Source organism: Myotis myotis, unplaced genomic scaffold (genome assembly GCF_014108235.1).
Source record: "Myotis myotis isolate mMyoMyo1 unplaced genomic scaffold, mMyoMyo1.p scaffold_m19_p_11, whole genome shotgun sequence".
Lineage (NCBI taxonomy): Eukaryota > Metazoa > Chordata > Mammalia > Chiroptera > Vespertilionidae > Myotis > Myotis myotis.
The window spans coordinates 75,219,626-75,247,487 of NW_023416315.1; the positions used below are offsets into that span (position 1 = coordinate 75,219,626).

Consider the following 27,862-nt stretch of genomic DNA (forward strand, 5'->3'; position numbering starts at 1 on the left):
TTAGTAACAGGAAAGGAGCAAAGGGAAGGCCAAGTATGACAGGCATGTCATTTGGGCAGCTTTGCCAGGTAGCTCCAGCTTTACACTCCCCGGGAGCCACTAGTCAATTCCCTGCAGCTGCAAGGGAGTAGACAGGGAGGAGAATAGAGGCATGCCCAGTAAAGTTGGGGTGAGTCTGGGAAGTGCTTGGTCAAAATGGCCGTGGCCACTGCAAAGGCTCAAAATTTGGGATATTTCATCCCTTAAACCAGTGATGGCGAACCTATGACACGCGTGTCAGAAGTGACACGTGAACTCATTTTTTTGGTTGATTTTTCTTTGTTAAATGGCATTTAAATATATAAAATAAATATCAAAAATATGTCTTTTTTTACTATGGTTGCAAATATCAAAAAATTTCTATATGTGACACGGCACCAGAGTTAAGTTAGGGTTTTTCAAAATGCTGACACACCGAGCTCAAAAGGTTCGCCATCACTGCCCTAAATAAATGAATCTGCTCTCTTGTGCCCTTGGTTCCTCTTGGCATGTTGTGCTTAACTTCTGGCTTGTGAGATGCTCTCTGTCCTGCTTCCTGGCATTTGCTCATCAGGCCCAGGGCCATGGAGAAGCCCACCAGCCATGGACTGCAACGAGCCTGATTCTGAGCTGGACCTGGCTGCAGTGTGGGATGGACACCCTGGACACTGGCTTTGCTTTTAGCTTTTCTGAAACCCCAGCTACATTTTTTTCTCTGACCAAAATGAGGCTTTGGAAACCCAGATGCAACTCATTGCAAACAAAAATCACTCAGCCTCCTGTGCGAGTCTAGAAACTTCTTTTTCTCAAGATATCATAAGGACCCATGCACCCAGTGGAGAATGAGATACCCCAGGTTACGGGATAACAGAATGGCGACCCAGATGGAACAAGTACAGAGAGGACTGAAGCAGGGAAAGCATTTCTCCTGTGGTCCCTCCCACTCACAGACTCCAAGTCAACTCTGGGAGGGTATAACAGCAGAAGAAATAGAATCTGACCGGGACCCTGGTGAGAAATGAAATGTAACTTCCCAATTCTGGGAATTCTATAATTCATCTCTTCCTCTCTCCCCCATTCTAATTCCTGTATGTGCAATTTGCTTCCTTTTTTTCTGCCTTTCACCACCTCTTACCCTGCTGCTGCTGCTGCTGCTGCTGTTTCAGACCCAGACCCAGAACCGGTTTTGTGGGTGTGGAGCACCTAGGCACAACCTCTGAGGCTGCCTGGGTCCCAGCAAATGGCAGCACCAGGACCTGCGCTCCCTCAGCACCATTGCCACAACACAGGTCTGGGGCCCTGCAGGGTGCAGGGAAGGTGTGCACACACTAAGGGCCAATTTCATGGGCTCTTTGGGAAGCGCCCAGGCACACAGCCTGCTTTGCTGGCACCTGGCCTCCACTCTGAAAGCTTGTGTGCAATGGCTATGGAGCCACAGCCCACATAGTGGAGGTGCTAAGCCCTGGCCCCAGGAGGGGGAGGGGCCATGGGGATGGGTGCCAGCTGAGGCTCCTGCCAATGGCACAGAGTTCTGCCTGCTGGTCCCTGGCCCCTGAGAGTTCCCCAGTCAAGGTGTCAGCTGCTGCATCCCCATCCCCTGTGGTGTCCAAGAGGGGCACAGCTCGGTCCCTGCCTTCTCTCCTGGCGGTAACCTCATTCAGATTTCCCTGCCCAAAATTCTGCCTAGGAATTGTCCCCTTCTCCCACAGCACTGCAGGCTCAGGGCGTGACTCACAGCTGAGAAGTCTGTGGCGGGGACCGCACAGCCTCATCCACCTCTCCATCCCCACAGCTACATGCCCCACCGCCTCTGGGTCATCCATGCCCTCAGACTATTGCTTCCATAGCAGAGGGAGCATCTGTCTCTGTGCACCCTTGTGGTTGGGCCCAGGAGGAGGGGAGGCCGCACAGAAAGCCAGGACACAAAGGAAGGACAGGGGAAGAAAAAAAAGCAAAACAAAAGAAAACACTGCTGCAGATCGGTTTGACCTGATGCTTGTTACTAACACTATGTTTCTTTTGCAAACACAACTGCGATGTTTTAATTCCTACAAATGTTATTGCTTGTCATTAATGCTTCTTCCACAAGTATAGTTAATAAACAAAAAATGCCTCAAATATACAGATGCTCAGAAAAGGAAAGGTTTTTTTGTTAGCTAATCTTGGAAACAGAATTTAAAACCAGGCCCCGAGGTCTTAAATTCTATTCGGTCAGATTAACCGGAAATGCTTACCCTTTCTTATGGGAAGCCATCTTATACTGCCAAGCTTCTTAAGGGACTGAGGCTGTTAGAAATATAAGAGACAGCAACAGGTTGCTAGCTCAACTATTAGAGGCAAATTAAAAAGGCCAGACTTTTTGTACCCAAGACAGTAAAGGAGAAAAGCCTCCAATAAAGTCAGAGGCCTTCAGAATTCCCATGTGGTGTAAAAGGCCCCACATCCTTACAGTTGCATTATGATTGCAGGGAGGGCCTCTGCCCCAGGCATGGGAGGCGGCTTTGGGCTGTGGGTGAATGCAAATTCCCCAGTCGGTGGCCGTGGGATGCCATGGTGGTTAAGGCGTCATAGGTCCCTTGGAGTCTGGTCTATGACAGGAAGCTAAGGTACATAGATGACATACATGCCTCCCTCAGCTATTAAATCTCCCTCTTTTAAGGAAATAAAAGAGGACTAACGGTTTTTAGGTTCTTCTCCCCAAAATCAATAGTAATATGATTTCCATTCCTACTCTAGCAAGAAACTATTCTGGGTTTTTCAAAGAAAGGACTATCTGTCTCTTAAATACTAATGCCTGGTCTCCATGAACTCTTTATATATATATATATATATATATATGAATAATTGATTTTTTTACAGAGAGGAAGGGAGAGGGATAGAGAGTTAGAAACATCGATGAGAGAGAAACATCCATCAGCTGCCTCCTGCACACCCCCCAACTGGGGATGTGCCCCCAACCAAGGTACATGCCCTTGACCGGAATCGAACCTGGGACCCCTGAGTCCACAGGCTGATGGAGCCAACCACTGAGCCAAACCAGCTAGGGTTCCATGAACTCTTATCTGAGCCATCTATTGGGATGCAGATTCTGAGAAATAGATCTTATCTGAGCCTAAGGTATCTAAGCCAATCACTTTAATTCAGTTCACCTGTGGTTTGCTAAATCTGTGAACTTACTATATACCTGTCTCCATGAAAGTATGTCTCTTTTTTTTATTATTTTAAAAAATATGGAACGCTTCACGAATTTGTGTGTAATCCTTGTGCAGGCCATGCTAATCTTCTCTGTATAGTTCCAATTTTAGTATATGTGCTGCCGAAGCAAGCACAAAAGTATGTCTCTTAACGTGTCAGTGTGTTTGCCTGTAAAGAAGCCTATGTTTATAAAAGTTATGGAATGTGTTTGCCAATCTTGAAAAAGCTAATTTGCTCACTTTTAGCTTTTCTTCCTACCTTTCCCTCCAGAACTTGGCAATTCTTAATCAGGGAGTCATGACAATATATTTTTTGCATAAACCCAATAAGATTAGTTCCTAACTAAGTGGTCTTATTAATCAAGACTTTGGAATGCCATGTCTAAGAGAAATTCCTGGACTCTGGATGTTACTAGAGATCCTTTAGAAACTGAGATTGACTCTGAGAGCTAATAAAAATCAATCAAAAGGCACTTGAAAAAATGGCCTAATACCTTTCTTGGTCTCATGGTTATGGCAGTCTTCCAGGGAGGGAACAACAGTTGCTTTCCTAAAATATGACAAGAAACTCAAGACACCAGAGGGGCACTTCCAGAGTTGAGGACTTGACCCAAGCCTACAGGTGTTCCAGGCAAAGCCTGATGGCCACTGTGGCTTGGCTTCTCTACCCCGAAGGCTGACTGACCACTAAAGGTCAATCTAAAGATTCCTTGTGCAAATATCCAGCAAAGCAAATTTGAAAGGGATGTGTGATCAATTTGATTAATTGCTATTCTTACAATATTGCAAGAAGTACTGTCATTGTTACGTAGGTACTTCACTTTTTATTTAATGAGATTTTTGTAATCTGCATTTTTCTCTTTAAAATGTAGTGTGACTGGAGGATAGAAGTATGACTCTCTGACAGGAAGATATAAGTAAATATCACAATTACCAAGAAAAAAGTTTCAACCTATACCTGTGAACTTCTTCCTCCACCACTCATAATAGGGATTCTGATTCTTCACTACCCTACACCCTCAACATCTGAATCTATCAATATTGCTGGTAGAAATGGCACTCCAAAGACACTGCCACAGAAATGGAAGTGTAAAGGTTGCCAAAGGCGGAAGAGAATAAAATGAGACTGAGGCCATACTATGGCCCTTCCTGCCATTTCCATTAGGGTCTGCCAAGTGGCTTCTAGAAGATTTAGAAATTTGCCTGCCTCAGTGACCAAATACAAACATATCGAGACTTGAAGAGAAGTCAAAAAGTCTGGGCCGGAAACAAGAGAGTACTTAGGGTTGTGGTTTCAAGGTCAAGACAGATAGCGATGGTCACGGCTGAGAGAGCAGGCCCACTTCAGCAGAAAAGGTGGCATAGGGTCCAGGGCAGAGCTGAATCCTCTTTTGTCTTGTGTAAGCCTCACCCACATAGTCCTTCATTCATATTCCTTTATTCAAGACATTTGGATTGAGGGCCTGTTCTACAAAAGCCACTGATCTTGGTACTGGGAACACAAGAGTGACAAAAATTACAAAATCTCTTCCCTTATGGGAATTATATTCTAGTTGAGGAAGAAAAAAAGTAGAAAAATTAATAAGCAAATTATGGATAGTGATAAAAAATAAAGCAGAATAAGAGAAGTATATTGGGGAGGTATGTAATTTTAAATAAAATGAGAAGGGAAGGTGATGGGCAAGGGAATGGGAAATGTTAGAGACAGAATGTTTTAGTTTTTCTCTTATCCTGCTAAAACTGGGGGCAAAGTAGAGTGGAGGGCTCAAGCCACAGGTCAGAACACTTAGGATAAATAAATTGACTTCCAGTTGGTAGATTTGTGTATAGTGTGATTAAATTGGCTTCTTAAAGACTTGTGTGTGTGTGTGTGTGTGTGTGTGTGTGTGTGTGTGTGTGTAAAAGACTGGCAGTATGTATTACAAACTCTTAACTGTGTTTGTTATCTCTAGGGATCATGGTGAATTTATTGTCATTGTAGATTTCTTCCTTTTCCAGATTTTCTACAATCAACATAACCTATTTTAGTCAAGATGGGAATGACCTTAAAACATTGAATGCTGTTTACAAAGAAAAGAAAAAAAATAAAGTCACTGTCCTTTGCCATCTGATAATATTTGTATAATTGAGGTATCTAACCATAATGAGAGATTCTGAGTTCAGTTTATCTTTCTGTGTTTCTTCAGTAACAACCACTCCTTTTTAAAGATATTTTTATCCAGTTTTGTGTTATTTTTTTTTAAGTCCCAAATTTGTTGAACTTGAATCTTCCAATTTCATTTTTCTGATATTCAAAACCTAGCATCTTGCCAGGTTGACAGCGTCGAGTATCTGACAAATTTCAGTTTTGATGCACACTCACTGCCCCATACACAATACATCAACTGTGACACCTATCTTGGAGTTCCCTACCAGCTTTTCGGGTACTTTGTTCTGAAAACTTCTTGTGTGAATAAAATCCTCAAAGACATTCCGAAGAGCTGCCATTTGAAATATTGAACTTGGTCAGCTGCTGCGTTGTAGAGATTTATTTGCAAGTATTACCGTTGCCACCAAACAAGCAGAGCTGAGAACCAGGTCCTGGAGTTTTTAACTCTGGGAGAGAGAAGTAGTATACAAGCTGAAACAGCCAGGAATGCCACTTCTTGGAAGTGATACCCTTTGATGTTAATAGAATATCTTGTGCTCCCTTAACCCTCTGAGAACCATACAAATATGCTGATGAATGTATGAGCTTGGAATGACATTCTATTAGCCTGTTGATCTTTCCCTTAACTTGTGGTCGTACACAAGATTTTCAATTTTGTTAATCCTGTTGAAAATTTGAAGGATTTATGCACCTGCAAAAATGTCCATAATATTTAATAAGTTTAATATATAGCATATTGGTAATCCACACTTTCCACTAATAATTATGAATACTTTACAAATTGCTCATCTTTTTTCTGTCATGAAGTTTTTAAAATTGAGATATAATTGACATATAAATTATATTAGTTTCAGGTGTACATATGATTTAATATTTGTATATTTTGCAAAATAACTACCACAGGAAGTCTAGTTAATGTCTATCTCCACACACAGCTACAATTTTTTTCTTGTTTTGAGAACTTTTAATATCTACTAGTACTCTCTTAGCAATAAAACAGTATTATAAATTATAGTCACATGCTGTACATTATATCTCTAAGACTTACTTATTTTATAACTGGAAGTTTTTACCTTTTGACTACCTTCACCCATTTCCCCTGTTCCCCATCCCACCAGATGTCTTTTCTTTTTCAAGTTTCTTTTAATGAGAAGTCTACTAATAAATATACAACCAGGGTGACATGTTTTGGACAATTGAGAAATGTTTCTTGTAAATATGTTAGGACTCAGATTGGGGTTAGAATCCTGAATCTTCCCACTAATCCCTTTTCCCTTTCAGAGTTTCATCCCAAGGAGCTTGTACACGGGAATGTGAGCCAATGGGAAACATTTCCACTTCAACAAATAAGAACTCAATGCAAGGCTCTGGCAAATGAGGGCCTGGGGTTCATTTAGGAGACCCAATTGAGCTTCCTAGTTAGCTTTTCTATTCTATAGCTACATTTGCTAGAAAACTTTCAGCAGAGTTTGAGTCTACTTACCAACTAAAAAATCAAGCAGGTAAAAAAGAATAGTGTAAATTATAGAAGATTTGAATAACAATTAACTAACAAACCAGTTTGATGAAATTGGTATATATAGAACAATGCACTCAACAATGACAGAATTGATATCTTTTTCAAGTATAAGTGCAGTATGTAGCCCAAATTAAAAATATGTTGTATAATTTTAAAATCTCAAACAAATCCGATTAATTTAATTTATTCAGAGACCTTTTCTGACCACAATGGAATTACACTGGGATTCCAAAATATATAACAAAAATATCACTAGGAAAAGACCCAAATTATAGAAAATTAAGCTTTCAATAAAATTAAATACCCATTCATAATTAAAAACAGACCTACTTTTAAAAACTTTAAAAGCTGGTAATAGGAAAAAATTTCCTTCAACTTATAAAGACTGTCTATAAAAACACCTATTGCGAATATCATAAGTTATTATAAAGCTTTCCTTCTGAGGTTGGGAATGAGACAAAGATCAATATTATACTGGCTTCATAGAAAGTGCATATATAGCATTTTTTTCCCCCAAGAAAGAAATAAAACTATCATTATATAAAAATAGAGTATATTTCTTTATGCCTTTTTAAATTATATTTTCATATTTTCATAAGCAATAATAAATAAATCATAAAGTTTTAAAATTTAGCCATTTGACATAATAAACAAAAGCAGGACATTTCTAGGAGTAAATCTAACTAAAATGTCCATACCTCTACAGAGAAAACCACAGAACATTACTGAGTAAAATTAAAGAAAATCTAAATTAATGAAAGCATATGAATTTTCATGTTAGAAGAGTTACTATTATAAAAATTTTAATTTTCCAAAAACTGATATACAAATTCAGCTTAACCCCAATGAAAATTTTAGTAATTTTTTGTGTGTCAACTAGGTGGTTTTAAATTTTTTGTGGAAGTGGAATGGGCCTAATATAATCAACACAATTATGAACGACAAAAATAATAATAAAATTAAAGACCTCATTATACCAAAAATCAAGACTTGCTAAGCTGTAATAATAACAGCAGTATGATACAGGTACAGTGTAGACAATTTATAGAGTCCAGCAATAGATCGGTCTAAATATAGTCACTGATTCACATACTGCAGTGCAGTGAAAGAACAGTATTTTCAATAAGTTATCCTGGGTCATTTGGATTCCATAGGGAGAAAAAAAATGAATTTTGATTCCTTCCTAGCTCACATCATAGCCAAGAATAAATTAGAGGTGAATTTTCTAGCTCTAAACTTAAAAAGTAAAACCATAAAATTTCTAGAAGACAACGTAAGAGTTTGGAGAGGCAGGAATTTCTTAAACTCCACCCTCAAAAATCACTAGACATAAAGAAAAAGTAAGTTATACACAAGACCATATTAAAATTAACACTTTTATTTATCAAAAGAAACTTTTGGAAGAAAAGAGTGCAAGCCACAAAGCATAGGAAGTTACATGTGATATCAATATTCAGCAAAAAATATAAAAAACAAATAGAAATCTTATATTTTGCTGGTTGGAGAGTACAATCACTTTGGAAAATTGCTTAGCAGTTCCTACTTTAACTTGAACTTCAATTTCACTCCAAATACCCAACAGAAATGTATATTTCAGGGTAATACTGTTATTAATAGCAAAAAATTGTAAGTAATCTAATTGGACATTAATATTAAAATGGTTAAATAAATGTTGGTATATTTAAATATGAATACTGTACAGAAATAAAAATGGCTACTTTAAGAATAAGAATGCTATCTTTAATAATCAATAGCTTTCTAGATTTTATTAAATATGATGTGTATGTGAGCAACAAAATTATCTTGGTACTGTTTTGTGAGTTTAATAATAACTTAGCATTTATATAGCGTCAGTGGCATCTAATACCTGTAAGAGTTTATTCTCTTTCATGAAGGGTTGTAGATCACTTATGTCTTACAGGCACTTAGATCACTGGAATCAGAGTTGCTGTGGAACAGTCACAAAATATTGAAGCATAGTTAGCTTTCTTTCATCTCAGTGAGGCTTGATTCTAATTTAAAATAATTATATTTTTCTATGTGTTCTGGTTTTGCTATAAAGTGCATTTCACACTTTGAGATTCAAAAAAGAAAATAATTTAAAATATATAAATATCAGATTATTTTTACTTTTATGGGAAGTCAGTTTCTCTTTTTAAAAACATATTTTTATTGATTTTAGAGAGGAAGGGGAGGGAGAGAGATAGAAACATCAATGAGAGAGAATCGTTGATCAGCTGCCTCCTGCACACCTCCTATTGGGGACCCACTCCCCCAGCTCTGACTGGGAATGGACCTCCTGGCTCATAGGCCAATGCTCAACCACTGAGCTACACTGGCTAGGCCATTGTCTCTCTTTTTACATGGTGACTAGATCAACATGTATCCCACCATAAGGTGAAGAAGAGAAAATCCATAACCTCACAAAAACCAATCAAATAAGACCATGTCAAAATAAAATTAAGCAGGGTGATTCTCTTGCACAGCTGGTTTAAGTTTACAAACTGTAGAAGTCACAAGGTTCCTTTCAGCCTTCTGCCTTTCTCTATTCTTTACCTGAAGAAAGAAGCCTAAAGATTCACATGTGACTTAGGACACGCAGGAAGCCCAGGCATGCTGCATGGCACTTCCAGGTTGGAGAACTGATTGGGAAAAGAACTAGTGAATTTTCTTCATTTACCAAAATGTTTCCTCACATGACTTTCTTTGGTTCTAACCTTAGTAGTCTCAGCGTTACTCAATTAACAAGACAGCCCTAGGCCCACCCCCACTCTCCTTTCTTTCTTTCTTTCTTTCTTTCTTTCTTTCTTTCTTTCTTTCTTTCTTTCTTTCTTTCTTTCTTTCTTTCTTTTTTCCTATCTAAACTCTTACCCTGGCTTGAAATATTCTTACTTCTTTGGTAGTTTGCTGTTTGTGCAAATCCATCCTTCCTCCTAGGTCCACTGTAAGTCATATTTCTGATCTCTCTTTAGCCTGGATGAAAGATGCCTGAAGCAGGGATTATATCCCCAGTCAGTGTCCACAGGTAGGATAGGCAGTAAAGAGACTTTCTCTTTTTTGTGTTTCTTTAAGGTTGAGGAAACCCTTTCTCAGAAACACCAGTCCCTCCCCATCTCACCTCATCCTCAAACTAACTTGGCCTTTTACCTCCTTGACCCAAATTGCATTGAATTCCCTGCCTCAGTAAACCAAGGGCAGGGGGCAGGCTCGAGGGATGAGGGATTCTTCAGGACTCCCCTGAAAAGCATGGCCACAGGATGAGTGAAGACAGCTGAACAAATGAGGCTCCTCTTACAAAGGCTGGGGAGCGGGTGACGTGCACCATCCACCTGGTCTACTGTACTTCCCGACCAGTTGGTAAGTGTGTCACTCTCTTGGAGCACATCTCTCTTTGTGCTACTTTGCCCTACCCCTTCCTCAGCCTGTCGCCATCCCCCAGTAGGTAGGCCTTGTTCCACCGCTAGAATCAGCGTTTATACCTAGTTGTGGAATTGAATGACAAGTGATTATTCTCATCACGCTTTTCAGCAGTGGTGACTGAGTCTTTCCAGAGTTAATTAACCCAACAAGCCCATAAAGGGCCAGTAGTCTTAACTGCAAGAATGTACTGCCCCTGACTCCTTTTCTTCTGATACATGTTTCGATTATTAACCCGGGCTCCTGAAAAGCACACATGCATTTCCTCTTACTTCTCACACCAATTCTGGGACGGCAAACAGGCTCTTAGTTTCATTTTTGTAGCCAAAGCACATCATGATTTTTTTTTTTTTTATAACATGCAGCTCAACTCAATTAATTGTTCTAGTTACAGTTCTCCTAATTTTTATCCAACTGATTAACTAAAGAATAATCCAAATACATTTAAAATTATAAATCTTTTATGATTGGGGATACTTTATACAAATTTACATTTGGCGGTGCTAATGTAAAGCAAATATCAAAAATGATTAAAAATTCTTAGGATAAGAAAGAAAAACCATTGGATTATTTCATAGATTCCAGCACCAATAATAAACTGCTATAAACAGAAATATTTTTGATCATCATTTTTAAAAATAACTTTTTGGGAAATGTCCAAGAAAAACTGTGGAAGTGGGTCAAGAATGTGTGCACAAAACATTTGTATTCTTTACTGTGTAAACACTAATTTATTTATTGAAATACTATACTATTAAATATTAACTGAATAAATTAGCATTTTCCAAAATCATTAATATGTTTTGTGGCAATTGTTTTCCATGTCTGTTGCCAATTGTTTGCTAAGTATTTATTTACCAGGCACTATCCCCCGAGTTTAATCTATCTGTGCAGCTATTATTTGCAAAGATTGTGAAGTGAAAGTCTTTTGAATCATTGAACTTTCATTAAACTATAGGGCTCATATTTTCCAATTATCTTATTTTAAAGATGAGTTTAAAAAGAGGCTTAATGACTTGCCCACGTCCTTGGAATTAGTATTATCTGTTACATAAGTAAAAAAAAAAAAAAAAGAGTTTGTTTCAAATGTGTAGGACAGGTTACCCATTAGAATTTAACTTCTTTGGAAGAATTTGGTGGGCTAGGGCAAGTTTCATAAATCGAGGGGGGCGGGACCCACATTCTTGACATTTTGTTTAAATGCTGATTTCTCATGGTGCTTTAGAAAATTTCATCAAGTTAAGGAAAAGAAAGGAAGGCGTTCCCACACAGATGCAGTATAAAACCGAAGAGCGATTTATTTGTAAAGTTTATGGCCTATTCATTTGCCCTACAATTCTCAGCACCACTTGCAGGACAAGCTAAATGCAAACAATAAATAAGCAAGAAGACAGGTAAGTAGAAACAGCAGAAGTAAAAAAAGGACACTCTGCTGAGAGCATTAAAACCATCCTCCCCATTGGAAAATGAGCAGAACACATTCAGAATGTGAGATTATGCGGCCACACGACACTCTCCCAGGTAATATGTAAATGAGAGGCAACATCCAGGGGTGACTTCCTCTGAAAAATCTTAATCAGTCTCTCTCTGTTTCAGATTTAAAGTACAAAGCATACATTTTCTCTCTTATTTCTCTCATTTGGTTCTTTCTCCAGTGTTCTTACACAATACATAAATAGGAGTATGATCCCCGTGTAATTTAATGTCATTTTCAGATGTATCATATTTATGCTGAAAAGAATCATGTCTTTTTCTGGTTCCACGGGCCAATGTACCAAAAAATTTGGGTATTTTATTACAGAAATTCATTGTGAGACATAATCTTTATTCTGTGTAACTCAGTAAACACATTAAATGGTTGGGAATGTTCCAGGTAGAAAATTTTCCACAAAACTTTCAACGAATTTGGGGTGCTGATTTCTAAGTGCATAATTAACATAATTAACAACTAAAATTGCCCACCTGACATTACCACCCATCATAATTTGAAGCCCACATCAATGTGAGAGGAGTTAGATACATTTTTGGTTTTTAAGATTTGTTTTATATTTTTCCAAGGTAAATATAACAGCCAGGAACTATTTTACCCATTTTAACTTCCATATTAGATGCTGATAAAAAAAAGCATCCTTATTTTGTCATGATTTGGTTTCATGATAGTAGGTATGTAGACACTTTGAAATTCCTCTCAACAACAGAAGTTTTATTTTTTTTCTTTATGAAAAACACTGTAAAATAGATCTTAACTATTAAAAAAATACATTTTTCCTCATTTTTTTCTTTCTTGACTTGCTTATATGCAAACATGATTTTAGCACAGTTTAAGTCAGGAATCATACTCTTTTTTATCCTTTTTTCGCTGGCATAATTTTGTAAATTTTACTCCATATACTCATAATTACCAGATGAATTAATTCTAGCAAAAATTGAATATCAAATGTTTTATCCAGATGATCTTCATTCCCTCATAATTATTGTCTTAATGATTGCATAATATTCTAACACATTTTATACCATAATTTAATTAGCCATTTTGTGATTAGTGGACATTTGCACTGATTTCCATTTTCTACCTTAGTAACCTTTCAGTAAACATCTATAATAATAAAAGCACAATATGCTAATTAGACCGGACGTCCTTCTGGGTGACCTTCCAGACAAAGCCGGGGCTGCCAGGGCCAAGGCAAGCCACCTGGATCCTGGGTGCCAGAGGGAAGCTGGTGCCAGCAGCCAGGGGAAGGAAAAACTACTCTTGCACAAATTTTGTGCATTGAGCCTCTAGTATATACATAATAGACCTTTTCATCTTTAAATTTTTTCTTAGGTTACATTTCCAAGAGTAGGATATTTATGGACCAAATAGCATTTTTGTCTCAATAAATATATTGCAAAAATGCTTTCTATTTTAAATTATCACTAGCAATTTTTGAGTTTTGTAGTTTTCCACAATTCCATCAACATTGGGTCTTATCATTTTTTACTATTTTTTTCCTAACATTTAAATGGTACCTAATTGTTTTTTAAAAATATTTTGTATTATTTTATATATTTAATAATTAATGAAAGTTAATTTCTTATGTCTCGGATAAATTGTAGTACAGCTTATTTTAATGTAAATTTGTTGAACACCTGCTGCACACCAAGTACTGTGCTGGGGGCTGAGAGGTAAAATGACAAATAATGGATGATTTGTTCTTTGAGGAGTTTATTGAATAGGCCAGTGATGGCGAACCTTTTGAGCTCGGCATGTCAGCATTTTGAAAAACCCTAACTTAACTCTGGTGCCGTGTCACATATAGAAATTTTTTGATATTTGCAACCATAGTAAAACAAAGACTTATATTTTTGATATTTATTTTATATATTTAAATGCCATTTAACAAAGAAAAATCAACCAAAAAAAATGAGTTCGCGTGTCATAGGTTTGCCATCACTGGAATAGGGGATGTATCAATGTCCTTTATTATTTTATAATGAAAAGGTATTTCTTTCTCTTCTTGACAATAAATTGACATTTGCATAGTACCTACCTTTTTTTTTGAAGAGTATATTTTTAAACATAATCTACATACACATTTTGAGAATGTTTTTAAATACATAAACATTTCCTAGTTTTCTTTAAAAATATTTGTGCTATAACAATATCCTTACACATATCTCCTTGTTCTTATGTGAGTTGTTGTTTTTTTTGGATACTACAAAGTAATTGCATCCATTTACACTCACACCAACAGTAAATGAAAATTCTTATTTTCTGAAATTGTCAGACTTTATTGCCAATTGGATGTATGACAAATGGTATTGTTATTTCTATAAGTGGGAATTAACGTCTTTTCGAATGTTTACTCTTTATTTCCTCTGCCTACAAACTGCCTAGTATATAACTGGATCAGTTTTTTAAATTACATTCTTTACATAATGTTAATGATAATGATGCTCTGATCATGTTTATTAACTTTTACTATGCAGAGCAGCCATCGGAGGGGTGGGGCGGGGGGTGGGCCTGGATAAAAAAAGTGAAGAGATGTAGCAAAAAAAAAAAAAAAATTTTTTTCTTTGCTGAATTTACCATGAATGAAAACTATATAACAGAATGCCTATTGACCAACAAGAAGAAATGTTATTCTTGATGGAATGGAATGTGCGTGTGAATAGGGTACAAGCTCTTTGATAAGTTGTTTAGTAAGGCGTGCGATAGGAAAGGTTGAGACCCACTGATAAGGATAGATCAGAATACATATGCAATTAATTATTTCTAATTAGAAAAACACTCCAAAGAGTAAGACATAACTTTTAAAATGTTAAAAATTAAATACACGTTGTCATAAGTAATCATGTTGAGTGCTGCTTTTCCTGATGAGGTGTAATCAGTATGTGATGGGCAAACACAGTAAGTTAGCATCAGAAGTCCTGCATTTGAGCTCCTGCTCTGCCTCTTATTAGCTGGGTGATGTATGTGAAATTTTTAATTTTCAAGTTCTATTTACATGTAGCACATTATTAGAATCTAGGACAATCATGGAATTGTAGGTACACTATCAGGATAGCGGAATCCTCATATGTTACCGCAAGTAAATGAAATGTGCAGAATATTTTAAGTATTTTTGATATTTTCTCAGTTTGGGGCTATAATGAATAAAACTGCTATGAACACTTTTTGTGAATACATTTTTTTGTTAGATATTAAAATATTTAATGTTTTCTATTTCATTATATTTTCAACTTTTTCTGTCTCTGACACAGTGCTAACTTCTGGCCCAGTATTCAATTAGAATTCTCATCTATTTCTTTAGTAACATCTAATGTTATTCTGATTTCTTTTGTTTTTAAAGCATTGAAAAGTTTTTTTCTGAATATCTTAAGAGCATACACTGATTGAATTTTTGTTGTTGTTTAGTGAATGGGGGGAGGGAAATAAAGCTCTTTTAATAACATATGACCATAGAAATACCTGTAGCAGAGTGGTCATCGTATTTTTGCCGATTATAGCTCCAATTGGGGGGAAAATATCCATCAATAAGGAAATGAATAACTACATCATGGTATATTCATGAAATGAAATGCAATTAAACAATAAAAAGGAACATATAACATAGCTGAATCTCATAGATATGATGTTGAGTGGAAGAAACCAGGCACAAAAGAATACATACTAGATACCTTTTATTTATATGAAATTTTAGAATGGGCAAAAACTAATTTATGGTGATAAAAGTCAGAACATTTGTTATCTCTGGGAGTGGAAAGGTAGGGATTGGGTATGATCATAAAGGAAAGATATGAGGTACTAAAAGTATTTTATATTTATCTGGATGAAGGTTAACCTAATGTATACTTATGGAAATATGTATCTAGTTGTATACTTAAAATTATATTTGTATATTTCACTATTTGTATGTCATCTTTCAATTTAATAAGCTTTTCTTTAATAAACAGAAACTTTTCATTATTCCTCTTTTTTTTATCAATATTACACCTAAATTCAAATTTATTTATTCATGTTACCTGTATTCCTTCAAAAATAATTGATTACTTCCATGGAAGCTGTATACCATGTCAGGAGTTGAAGACCTAGCAGTGAATGGGTTATCCATGGTTGCTGCCCTCGGACAGCTCCCAGCTTAGAAGGAAAGACAGCTGTGGACTAAATACTTATAAAATAATGAGTGTACCAAAGGATTGTGAAACACAGGGTACTAGCCTAATTTGGGAGGTCAGAAAACGAAGTACCAGTTAAGTGGGACAGCAAAAATGAGCTGAATATAACTAGATGAGGAATGCTTGCTAGAGGAAATAGCATATGCAAAAGCCCCGAGGCAAGAAAATGTTCCCAGCATTGAAACAGATGCTTGTTGAGCAGGGCGAGTCAGGGGAGAGTGGCTGTAGAGGTAGGTGGGGGCCAGAGAGGTATTAAGTCAGTTGGCGAGAAGAGTGCAGCTGTGCTGATACTTATGACAATTTCAAATTATGAGTTATTTCAAATTTGCTTAGAGCTGCTGCAGTCTTATATCACTGTCAACACCTTATTGATTATTTTATAGTGGTTGTCCAGTATTGAAAAAAAAAATCCAGATTAACATGGACAAATGGTTTGTAATAGCTTGCCTAACAATTCTAGGAAACTTCATAATTAAATGGAGATGGCAGGAGATGCTTTAGTCCAAGCTTGAAAAACAACAGCAATAAAAACTGAGTTAAATGACAGCATGGACTTCACAAGGCTTGTTTAGTAAGGATTGCACTGTGTCAATTTCAGATATGTGAGAAAATTACACATGCATGTATTTAAAAGACCTTTAAAATAATATTGTAATGAAATTTATGTGGAAACCTCGAAGCGCTCGGTTTGAAAACCATAAGTATAGCCAAAGGATTCTGGGTTGAACTCTCATCCTAAGCCTGTCCCGACAAACTTGGGCAAGTCACAACTTTTGTTTAAATCATTTATAAAATGACTTCTGCTTTGCATTCCCGCTGTACTGATCTCAGGGCAGACTCCCTTGGTCACCTGCCTTGTTCAGAGAACACCCAGTTTCCTTCAGATAGGATTGTGGCCTTGATTGGTCAAAGTCTAGCAAGCTAATCTCATTCCTCTGCCCAGGTGCTCACTTACCTAGCCTCCCTTGCAGCTCAAAATATCCTAGTGACACTGTTCTATGCAATTAGTTATAGAGGAGAAATCTCTAGAATGCTTCTGAGGAAAATTTTCTTCTCTTATAGAAATAGAGAGAGACCCTGAAAAGAAACCCATTTCCTTCTAATTGCTATCATGTGAGGTTACTTTCTTGGCGCTACTGCAACCATTAGTAGTATGAGGAGAAAGGTAATAAGAGTACAGCTTACCCTGCACTTCAGCATCGTGGAGCTGCTGTATCACCATTACCACCATCTTGTTATGTGAAAATAATAAATAAAATGTCTCTATTATCTCAGTTACTGTTAGGTAGTCTATTAACTGCAGCCATGGCCACCTCAATTGATATATTGTGACATGAAGACTTTCCAAATCGAGTGGCCGAGTGATTAGCTAGTCTCAAAGGATCTCACTCTGTCCTCCTTCTCTGGATCCATGTGGTAATATCACTGTCTAGGTGCCACTGGTTTTTAATAAATAATTTCAGCCACTAAACTTATTTGGGAATAAATGTGATAGAATAGAAATCACTTGAAACTTGGACCCTGAGAAACATAAAATCTAATCCAAATTCTACTACTTAGTAATTGTATGACCTTGAACAACTACCTTAGTCTTTCTGAGCCTCAGTTTCCTCATCTGAAAAATAGGGAAAACAATAGACCCTATCTCAGAAGATTATTTTTTAAAAATATATTTTATTGATTTTTTTTTTACAGAGAGGAAGGGAGAGGGATAGAGAGTTAGAAACATCAATGAGAGAGAAACATTGATCAGCTGCCTCCTGCACACCCCCTAATTAGAATGTGCCCACAACCAAGGTACATGCCCTTGACCGGAATCGAACCTGGGGCCTTTCAGTCCGTAGGCCAATGCTCTATCCACTGAGCCAAACCGGTCAGGGCATCAGAGGACTACTAAGCATGAAATCACTTAAGATATATGAGATGCTTAGAACACTATATTACACATTAAAAATGCTTTAAAGGGTTTACTACCCTTTTTCTCTTCTTCATCATGATTATTACCTCTTTTTCCATGATTCAGAGACCTATACTATCGTATTAAACAGGTCTATGCTATGCCAAATTTCATTCTAGAGCAAATAGTGCCCTGGAAGCCTAGTGATTTCACTGTCCTCATGTGATCACACTTACTGATCTCTTACAGGTGCTTGTGCTAAGAGTTCACCAGCTGCTATGAGTTTGGAGGATGTCCTTCCAAACTTTAGGCCACTCCCATGGGAATCTAGCCACCACTTATGTGTCCAGTGCTATGTACTAGGTTAGGTGCGAGTAGGTAGGCCTGGTACACATTTTCATTATAACTGAATCCAAGAGGCTGGTAAATATGCTCTCTTTTCTATAGTTTAGAAAATCAAAGCTCAGAGGAAGAGCTTGCTTCAGGGTCCACAGACAGTACACGCCAAAAGGAGTATCAACCGGGCCTGATAAACAATAAAGTGCAGGATACTGCACTAGAGAAAGAGCACCAGGCTTGATGGTAGTGGATGAATGACAGAAAGGGACAGCTCAGAGAGAGGATAATATGGTCCCCCAGCACCTATAGGTGACTCACTGGCTTAGATGACTGCCGCCACTTTAAAGGTGTGAATGGATAGAGCAGAAAGCAAGAGAATGGGGCTTTCCATGATGGATTGGGGTCCTTCATTTTGAGCAGATGTGAATACTGGAAAGCCTTCTCTCAAGCTCACCTCTTTCCTTCCCTGTTTTACTCTTCGTCTTCCTTCTCAAACCTCAAATCAGTAGCCAAGTAAAACACAGGAGAGTGAAACTTATAGCCATTTCTGAATGCAAATAGATTCTTTTGAGGTTGGAAATATTTGTAGCCATTTACGTTTTAGATGTTTTAAAGTTGATTTTTAGAGAGAGAGAAGAATGTCAATGTGAGAGTGAAACATTGATAGGCTGCCCCACCCCATCCCGCCCCCCCACACCCACACCCACACACCTTACCAGGGATTGAGTTCAAAACCCAGGCATGTAAACTGACCAGGGATTCAACCCGAAACCTTTCGGTACATGGGATGAAGCCCAACCAATTGAGCAACACTGGTCATGCTGTAGCTATGACTGACAAGTATTGCAGGAGTCCCAATAGCTTCTAACTTATTTAATAAATGTATTAATTAAACTGATGGAAATAGATTCTTTTTGCACGGATGTTTACAGCAAACAGAATGGAAAGGAAATGAAGCTATGGATTCAGAATAAGATCAAGCATGATGTGGTTGTTTTCATACAATTTTTTTCATGGTAACATATGAAAGATAATTAGGGGATCAAAGGAGTAGCTAGGGGGGACTAATTTTTAAGACCGATAAATAACCAAAGCAGAAAGTGCCTCTCCTGTGTGAGTGGTGATTTTCTAACAGGTTATCCCAGGAACCCACAGTCACGGAGTTGAGATGTAAAGTACAAGACTTAGTTCAGTTACACATTTTTGAAAGTGACCGATGAACAATATATCTTAGAAAGTTGAAGAGGATTCTTGTGGTGATACCTCTTGAGGTTATGGGGGTTGTACCGATCTTCAAGTCCTCTAATTTGCACAAATATATAAACCACACACCCTGCCAGTGGCCAGAGGAGGGAGAGGCTTACCCTGAATACCTTAGGGCAGCGGTTCTCAACCTGTGGGTCGCGACCCTTTTGTGGGTCGAACGACCCTTTCACAGGGGTCGCCTAAGATGATCGGAAAACACATATATAATTACATATTGTTTTTGTGATTAATCACAATGCTTTAATTATGTTCAATTTGTAACAACGGAAATACATCCTGCATATCAGATATTTACATTACGATTCATAACAGTAGCAAAATTACAGTTATGAAGTAGCAACGAAAATAATTTTATGGTTGGGGGTCACCACAACATGAGGAACTGTATTAAAGGGTCGCGGCATTAGGAAGGTTGAGAACCCCTGCCTTAGGGTCTAGTTGATTCATTCCTCTTCCATCAAGTTACAGTTTTTAAAATTCAGTGACCTGGCAGACATGAGGTGATAATCTCATTGCGGCTTTAATTCGCATCTTTCTGATAATCAGTGATGTTGAACATTTATTCATATGTCTATTGGTAATCTGTATGTCCTCTTCAGAGAGGTGTCTATTGAGGTCTTTGGTACATTTTTTATTTGGGTTGTTTGTCTTCTTGGCGTTGAGTTGTATAATTTTTTCATATGTTTGTGATATTAACCCCATTATCAGATAGACTATTGGCAATTATGCTCTCCCATACAGTGGATTCCATTTTTATTTTGTTGACGGTTTCTTTTGCTGTGCAGAAGTTTTTAGTTTGATGAAGTTCCATTTGTTTATTTTTTTCTGTTCTTTCCCTTGCCCTAGGGCAGTGGTCGGCAAACTGTGGCTCGCGAGCCGCATGCGGCTCTTTGGCCCCTTGAGTGTGGCTCTTCCACAAAATACCACGTGCGGGCATGCACGTACAGTGCGATTGAAATTTCGTGGCCCATGCACAGAAGTCGATGTTTTGTGGGAGAGCCACACTCAAGGGGCCAAAGAGCTGCATGTGGCTTGCGAGCTGCAGTTTGCCAAACACTGCCCTAGGGAATGTATCAGCAAAAATATTGTTATGATGTCTGAGATTTTACTACCTATATACTCTTCTAAGATTTTTATGGTTTTGAGATTTACATGTAAGTCTTTTTATTCATTTTGAGTTTATTCTTGTGTATAGTATAATTCTCTGATCTAGTTTTATTTATTTGCATATACCTATCCAATTTTTCCAACACCATTTATTGAAGAGACTGTCTTACCTCCTTTGTCAAATATTAATTGAGTGCAATGGCTTGGGCTGATTTATGGGGTCACAGTTCTGTTCCTTTGATCTATATGCCTGTTCTTATGTAAGTACCAGGCTGTTTTGATTACAATGGCCTTGTAGTATTGTTCGATATGTATTATGATACCTCCAACTTTGTTCTTCTTTCTCAAGATTGCTGACGCTATTTTAGGTCAGTTTTTGTTCCATATAAAATTTTGGAATATTTGTCCTAGATCTGTGAAATATGCCACTGGTATATGACTAGGAATTGTGTTGAATCTATACATTTTAATGATGTTAATTCTTCCAGTCCATGAAAACAGTATATGCTTCAATTCATTTGTATCTTCCTCAATTTCTTTCTTCAATATCTTATTATTTTCTGAGTACAGTTCCTTTACATTATTTCTTAAATGAATTTCTATATACCTTACTTTTTGTTGTTGCAATAGTATATGGGATTGTTTTCTTAGTTCCTCTTTCCGATAGTTCATTATCAGTGTATAAAAATGCCACCAATTTGTAGCATAAGAACAGGCCTATAAATCAATCGAATAGTACAGAGAGCCCAGAAATTAACCTACATATATGTGCTCAGTTAATATTTGACAAAGGAGGAAAGAGCATACAATGGAGTAAAGATATTCTGTTCACTAAATGGTGCTGGAAAAATGGACAGGTACATGCAAAAAAATCAACAAACAAGTGCTGGTGGGGATGTGGAGAAAATTTCTGATGAGAATGCAAGACTGTTGCAGCCACTGTGAAAAAACAGTGAGGGGTTTTCCCCAAAACTAAAATGATGCCTTCTGACTCAGTGGTCCCATTTCTAGGAATATATCCTAAGAATCCTAATACACCAATTCAATAGAATATATGCACCCTTATGTTCATAGCAGCATTATTTATAATATCAAGATCTGGAAACAGCCCAAGTGGATAATAAAAAAGCTGTGGTACATTTACTCAGTGGAATACAATGTGGCCATAAAAATTAGGAAATCTTACATTTGCAAACAGCATGGATGGACCTGGAGAAATAAGCAAGTCAGAGAAAGACAAATACCGTATGATCTCACTCATAAGTAGAATCTAGTGAACAAAGTAAACTGGAGAACAAAACAGAAACAGGGCATGGATATGTGCAAGGCTGACAGCAACAGGGAGGAGAGGAGAGGGGACAATGGACGACGGGAGGTGAAGGGACTAGCCAAAGAACACATATGCACAGGCAGGGGGTGCAGGGGGTGGGTGGAGGTGGACAAAGCGCGGGGAAATGGGGACATCTGTAATAATGTCAACAATAAAAATGAAGTAAGTCTAGCCCTGACCGGTGTGGATCACTGGCTGAGCATTACCCCATGCACAAAAGGTTGCTAGTTTGATTCCTGAATTTGCAGGCTCAAACCACAGTAGGGGGCATTTGGGAGGCAGCCAATTAATATTTATCTCTCACATTGATGTTTCTCTCTCTCTCTCTCTCTCTCTCTCTCTCTCTCTCTCTCTCTCTCTCTCCCTCTCCCTCTTCCTTTCTCTCTCTAAAAAAAATCAATAAATAAAAACATATATTTTTAAGTGTCTATTTTGTCTGAAAAAAAAATCAGTTGATCTAATCAAAACCTCTTAATTTCCCTTCAAATATGCTGACCAGTCCCACCCATTTCTGTCTCCACCCTCTTCACAATGTCATTTGTTTAGCAATTTTTTTTTTTTTTACACATTGCTGTGTAAACCAGACTCAATAGAGGTATCTGTTCTTTTTCTAAAATATATTTTTATTGATTTCAGAAGGGAAGGGAAAGGGAGAGAGAGAGACAGAAACATCATTCATAGGAGAGAATCATTGACCGGCTGCCTCCTGCATGCCCCACACTGAGGACCAAGCCCACAATCGAGGCATGTGACTTCCTGGTTCATAGGTCAACACTCAACCACTGAGCCATGCTGGCTGGGCAGGAACTGGTTCTTAAAATGATGAATTCTTGTATCCTATTCACCCAGGTATTTACATATTTTATGCTGTCTTGATCCCTGAAGAAGATAACATGATACTTCATAGTACAATCAAACATCCCCTCCTCCTCCTCTTCCTTCTTCTCTTCCTCCCTCTTCTTAGTGAAGACATCAGAGCACAGGGAAAATGAGAGTCTAGTTTAGAAAAGATACACTCAGGGGTGAAGTTTTCACACAAAACTGTAATATACACACAGTCAGGTTCTGTATTCCTGGGCAGTATTTGAGCATGGATTCTAGAGCCAGACTTCCTGGATATTATTCCCACTTGCACAATTTACTTTGACAATGTTATTTAAGTTTTCTGTGATTTGGTATCCTTGTCTGGTGATAATAATATTACTTACCTCAGGTAGTTCTTTGTGGCTTTAAAATAATCAATCGAAAGATTGTGTAATGGAAGTGTTAGTTCTCAATAGCATTAGCTATAATTATATTTATTATTGTATTGACTCTATAGAGACTGAATGATATGACATTAACATGGGATGTGCCTGAATTTTCATAATTCTGATGTCAGTTTTTCTGATTCTTTATAGAAACAGAGGCAATGGACGTTAAAATCATTCAAACATGCCAACTAATAACTAGAACTATTCTTTTATTAAGAAATGCCTTTATAGGGTTTCAAAGTCATCAGAGAATATATATATAAAGTTCTAACACGTTAACTTATATTTCCTATGAGATTTTGCTTTTTGAAAGTATTAACAAGACCTTCAGAAATCTTTTTATTTAAAAATAATTGATTGTTTTCAAAGTACTTCTAAGTAAATTTTTATTGCTGCATTTCTTTATGCATGATTAAGAAGCAAGAGTGAGTGAACTTATTTCCAGATTCATCTTCAATAATGGTTTATGGGGTATCCAATGCTACAACTGTTACCACTCCCTGCTACAACACTAAATATACACTTTCACAAATACATTCCCATGCGTCTACTTTATTTGCAACTCTGCCACTAGAAAATTATTAACAATTATAACTTTGGTAGTTAAATGATCACAATGGATACTTCTTTCATATCCAAAACAATGAAAATTTAAAAAATAATACATTAATTTTTAGCATCCAATTAACTAAAAATGGCTTGCCCATGTGCACAAAGTCAATTGATTAGAGTATAGCTGCCAAACTGACTGATTTATTCCAAGGCGTGGACTAAGATATTATTCAAAAACATAATCTTCTGCTCTGTGAAATTGTCTGATAATAGATACATTTTTCTCTTCTTACACCAGAAGCCTAAGAGAGGCAAACCCCTTCATGTATTCACTTATTCAACAAGTATCTTATGAGGGTGTACTCGGAGACAGGCATTGTACGAAGCCCACAGGACAGAAAAGTGACCTAAAGAGATAAGGCAAATAGCATGGATGGACCTGGACAGCATTACGCTAAGCGAAATAAGTCAGTCAGAGAAAGATAAATATCACATGATCTCACTCATTTGTGAAATATAATGAGCAACATAAACTGATGAACAAAAACAGATCCAGAGACAGAGAAGCAGCAATCAGACCATCAAACCTCAGAGGGAAGGTAGGGGAGGGTGGACACAGACAACAGGGGGTGAGGGCATGAGCAGGGTGGGGGGGGGTAGGGGGGCTAATGTGGGGATAAGGATACATATGTAATGCCTTAATAAAAAAAGAAAAATATATAAATAAATTAAAAAAAGAGATATGGCAATTACCTCAGCCCCATGTGGAGACAGAAAGGAAGAGTTTCCATATTATCAAGAGTGTGATATGGCCCAGTGGGGCCAATACTGCGGGGAGCTGGGGAGCTTAAGCAACACTTACATCTTGGGGAGGAGGGACTGAGGTCTGTAGATTGTGCAGCAGTGAGTCTAGTTGGAAAAAGATGGGGAGGGAGAGAGGGAGTGAGGAGGACGGTGCTCCAGGTCCACGGAGCATAGTGTTGGGAGTGCAGTGAGATCTGTGCATGAAATTTTATAGGACAGTCGCAGCCTAGAGGTTCTTACTGAATTTATAAGAACTATAAAGTACTCTCTTAGACATCAGACCCAGTATGATGCATAAAATGATCTCCTTTAAAACAACTTCCAGAAAAATAAGTCAATTACATAATTGCAACAGAGAAAAGGAGGGGTTTGTTGCTACTGACTGAACACAGTCACAATAAACATTTCATTAGCACCTCCTAGGACAAGTGGTATGCTACGCTTAATGAAATTAACTAAGCATGCATGCAATAATAAGGGAAAAGGTGGCACACCCATGACCAGGGACCATGCAGTTCTACCAGGACAGTCCCAGGGCATGTCTGAGGCCCCGGCATCAGTATAAATGGCGCCTCCTTTCACTCTCAGATATACCCAGGGCTGGACAATGAATTATGGACAACCCATCAGAAAAAGGGGTGATGTCTATGGACGAGGCTGCTAGCAACGGTTCCACAGAACCAGTGGATTTGCAGTGGGACTTGATGGTAGAGTGGGATTCTGTAAGAAGTGGAGTCATGTGACAGCTGAAGATCAAATACTAGCCAGGAGACACCTGCTGAGAACTCACCATTTCAACGGATGTTGAAAGCTCTTCATTCATGAATGCACTGTCTCACTCATTCAACAAACATCTATAGAACATATGACCCATAATGTGGCAGAATAGTGAGAAACAAGGAAAATTCCTGGGCAAGTGGGATGGGGAAGCTGAGACAAAAAAAAAAAAAAAAAAAAAAAAAAAACACAAAAAATAACCCCAAGGCCAAACACTTTGGGCAGCTTACAGCCAGCAGGTGAATTGCAGGACCTTATCTTTCCTAACCAAGGATACCTGAGAGCAAATGGTTTATGCCTAACCTCCCTAACCAGAGAATGCATAGCTTAATCACCCTGGCCTGGGAAAGAGAACAAAGACTCAATTTCTGCCAGCTGAACCCAAGGACAGATGAAGTTGGGTTACAAATAACAAAAACCCCATTAAAGACAGACAGACCTAAGGTAACAGTAAAACAGACCAAAGAATCATCCAAAACTCACCTATACACTCATCTGGATGAATCAACATATTAAAAACACACCTGGAAAGCTGATAAATATTCTACTGAAACCCACCCCTAAGATTCTCACCTGCAGGAAAAAAAAGGGGAATGGGGAGATAAAAAGCCCTCAGAACAAAGATTAAATGTGGGCTCGCTCTAGACTAGTGTACACCCACACCCCTCCCTGGGCAAGAATTTTTTATTTCTTCCTAAACTCTAAGGGTCACCAAGAGACTTGCAAAGGGGAGCAGTGGGCAGCAGTGGCAGCTCAACCCAGGCTCACACCTGATCCTGTCGCCAAGGCCCCTCTCTTCCTGACTTCCCAGTGAGCTACCAGCAGCCCAGCCTTGGCTCACTTCTTTCCTGTAACGTTTCTAGAGGCCAAAGCACAGCACTGCCCGGGCTCTCCCCTGTTGTTTCTTCTACCCTAGGTCCTTCCTTTGTTTCTCTGTCCCCAGCTTTGATAAACTTACTCTTCAAACCATCTGGGTTTGAACTGTGAAATCTTTCCTACAGGAATTCAAGAGCGCACACACTCCCCTCCCGGCCTGAGGCAGACTCGCTCTGGGCAGGTACCTGTCTAGTGACATTACCAGGCACTGCTTAGGCAGAGTCACACCAGCAAACAGGCTGCCCAGATCTTATCCCCATTTAGCTTACATTCCAGTGGGGGTGGGAGAGTGGGGGGAGCATAATTTAAAAAGTAAAAAACAACAACAACAACAAATAAACTGGGTGTTTTCAGACAGTCCTAAGTGCTCTGAAGGAAATCCAAAAGGGTAATGCACTGGTGAGCGGCTGGAAGGTGGTTACCCAGTGGCTTCCTGAAGAGCTGGCCTGTGAGTTCTCACCTGAATGAAAAGAAGCAGCCAACCATGATAGGATCTTGGAAGCATTTAGAGCAGGGGTGGGCAAACTTTTTGACTGGAGGGCCACAATGGGTTCTTAAACTGGACCGGAGGGCCGGAACAAAAGCATGGGTGGAGTGTTTGTGTGAATTAATATAAATTCAAAGTAAACATCATTACATAAAGGGTACGGTCTTTTTTTTTTTTTTTTTTTTTAGTTTTATTCATTTCAAACGGGCCGGATCCAGCCAGCGGGCTGTAGTTTGCCCACAGCTGATTTAGAGCAAGCGGACTAGTGAAGGCAGGGCCCTGGTGCAGGGGCAAATTTGGTCTGTGGCTGGCAGTAACGATCAAGAAATAGGGTGACATTTAGCCATGGCTTTAGGCAAGGTGAGTAAGATAGGGCACTGCAGGTCAGGGAAAGAGTTTGCATTTGATTGCAAGAGCAAGGGGGAGCTATGTAGACAATAAAGAGGCAAATGCCTTTGGGATAATCATGTTGTAAAGAGATCACTAAGGCTCTCTTGTGGCAAAGAGAACACAGGAGAGCAAAACGGAAGAGGGGAGAGGAATATGGACACAGAGAGGGCAGTTGCTTAGACCCAGTGGTTGCAGGAAAGCAGAGGAGATAAGATGGATTCACATACATGCTGGAGGTAAGTGGCCAGGGTTTGCTAAAGGTTTTCTGAGGGGGAAGAAGGGAGGTGGGATTGAGGGCTAGAGAAAAATAAGGAACAACTCATGGACTTGGCCTGAAACTGGTGCATAGTAATATAGATATAATTATTGAACTGTAAGCACAGGTCCACTTTCAAGTGTCTATTCATGCTTTGATCAAGGAGCAGCCAACCTCTACAAAGAGAAATGCTGACTAACACTATGAACTCAGAACAAAGTCCATGTCAAATTCAAGCTTTCATCTCCAGCAGTGCTTAAATGTGCATAGTAAATGCTCAAGAAAATACTGGATGCATGAATGAATAAAAACTGAATGAGGCTTTTATGTGAATTAGCCTAGATATTTAAGAAAATCACCGAGCCCTGGCTGGGTAGCTCAGTTGGTTAGAGCATTGTCCCGATGTGCCATGGTTACACGTTCTGTCAGGGCACAGACAAGAATCAACCAGTGAATGTGTAAATAAGTGGAACAACAAATCTCTCTCTCCCAAAATCAATTTAAAAGAAAAACTATCTAGAGGAAGACATGGTGACTGGTTAACAACTAGTTGATCTGTTCTCTTGTTTATTT

At 38.3% G+C, this 27,862-nt stretch overlaps 1 non-coding gene across 1 annotated transcript; it reads right to left on the minus strand.

The window, feature by feature from the left end:
* Nucleotides 1-3,242: 3,242 nt before the first annotated feature.
* LOC118666745 lies at nucleotides 3,243-3,347 on the minus strand. Its single transcript, XR_004971072.1, has one exon. It is a non-coding gene; the product is annotated as a U6 spliceosomal RNA (small nuclear RNA).
* Nucleotides 3,348-27,862: the final 24,515 nt, after the last annotated feature.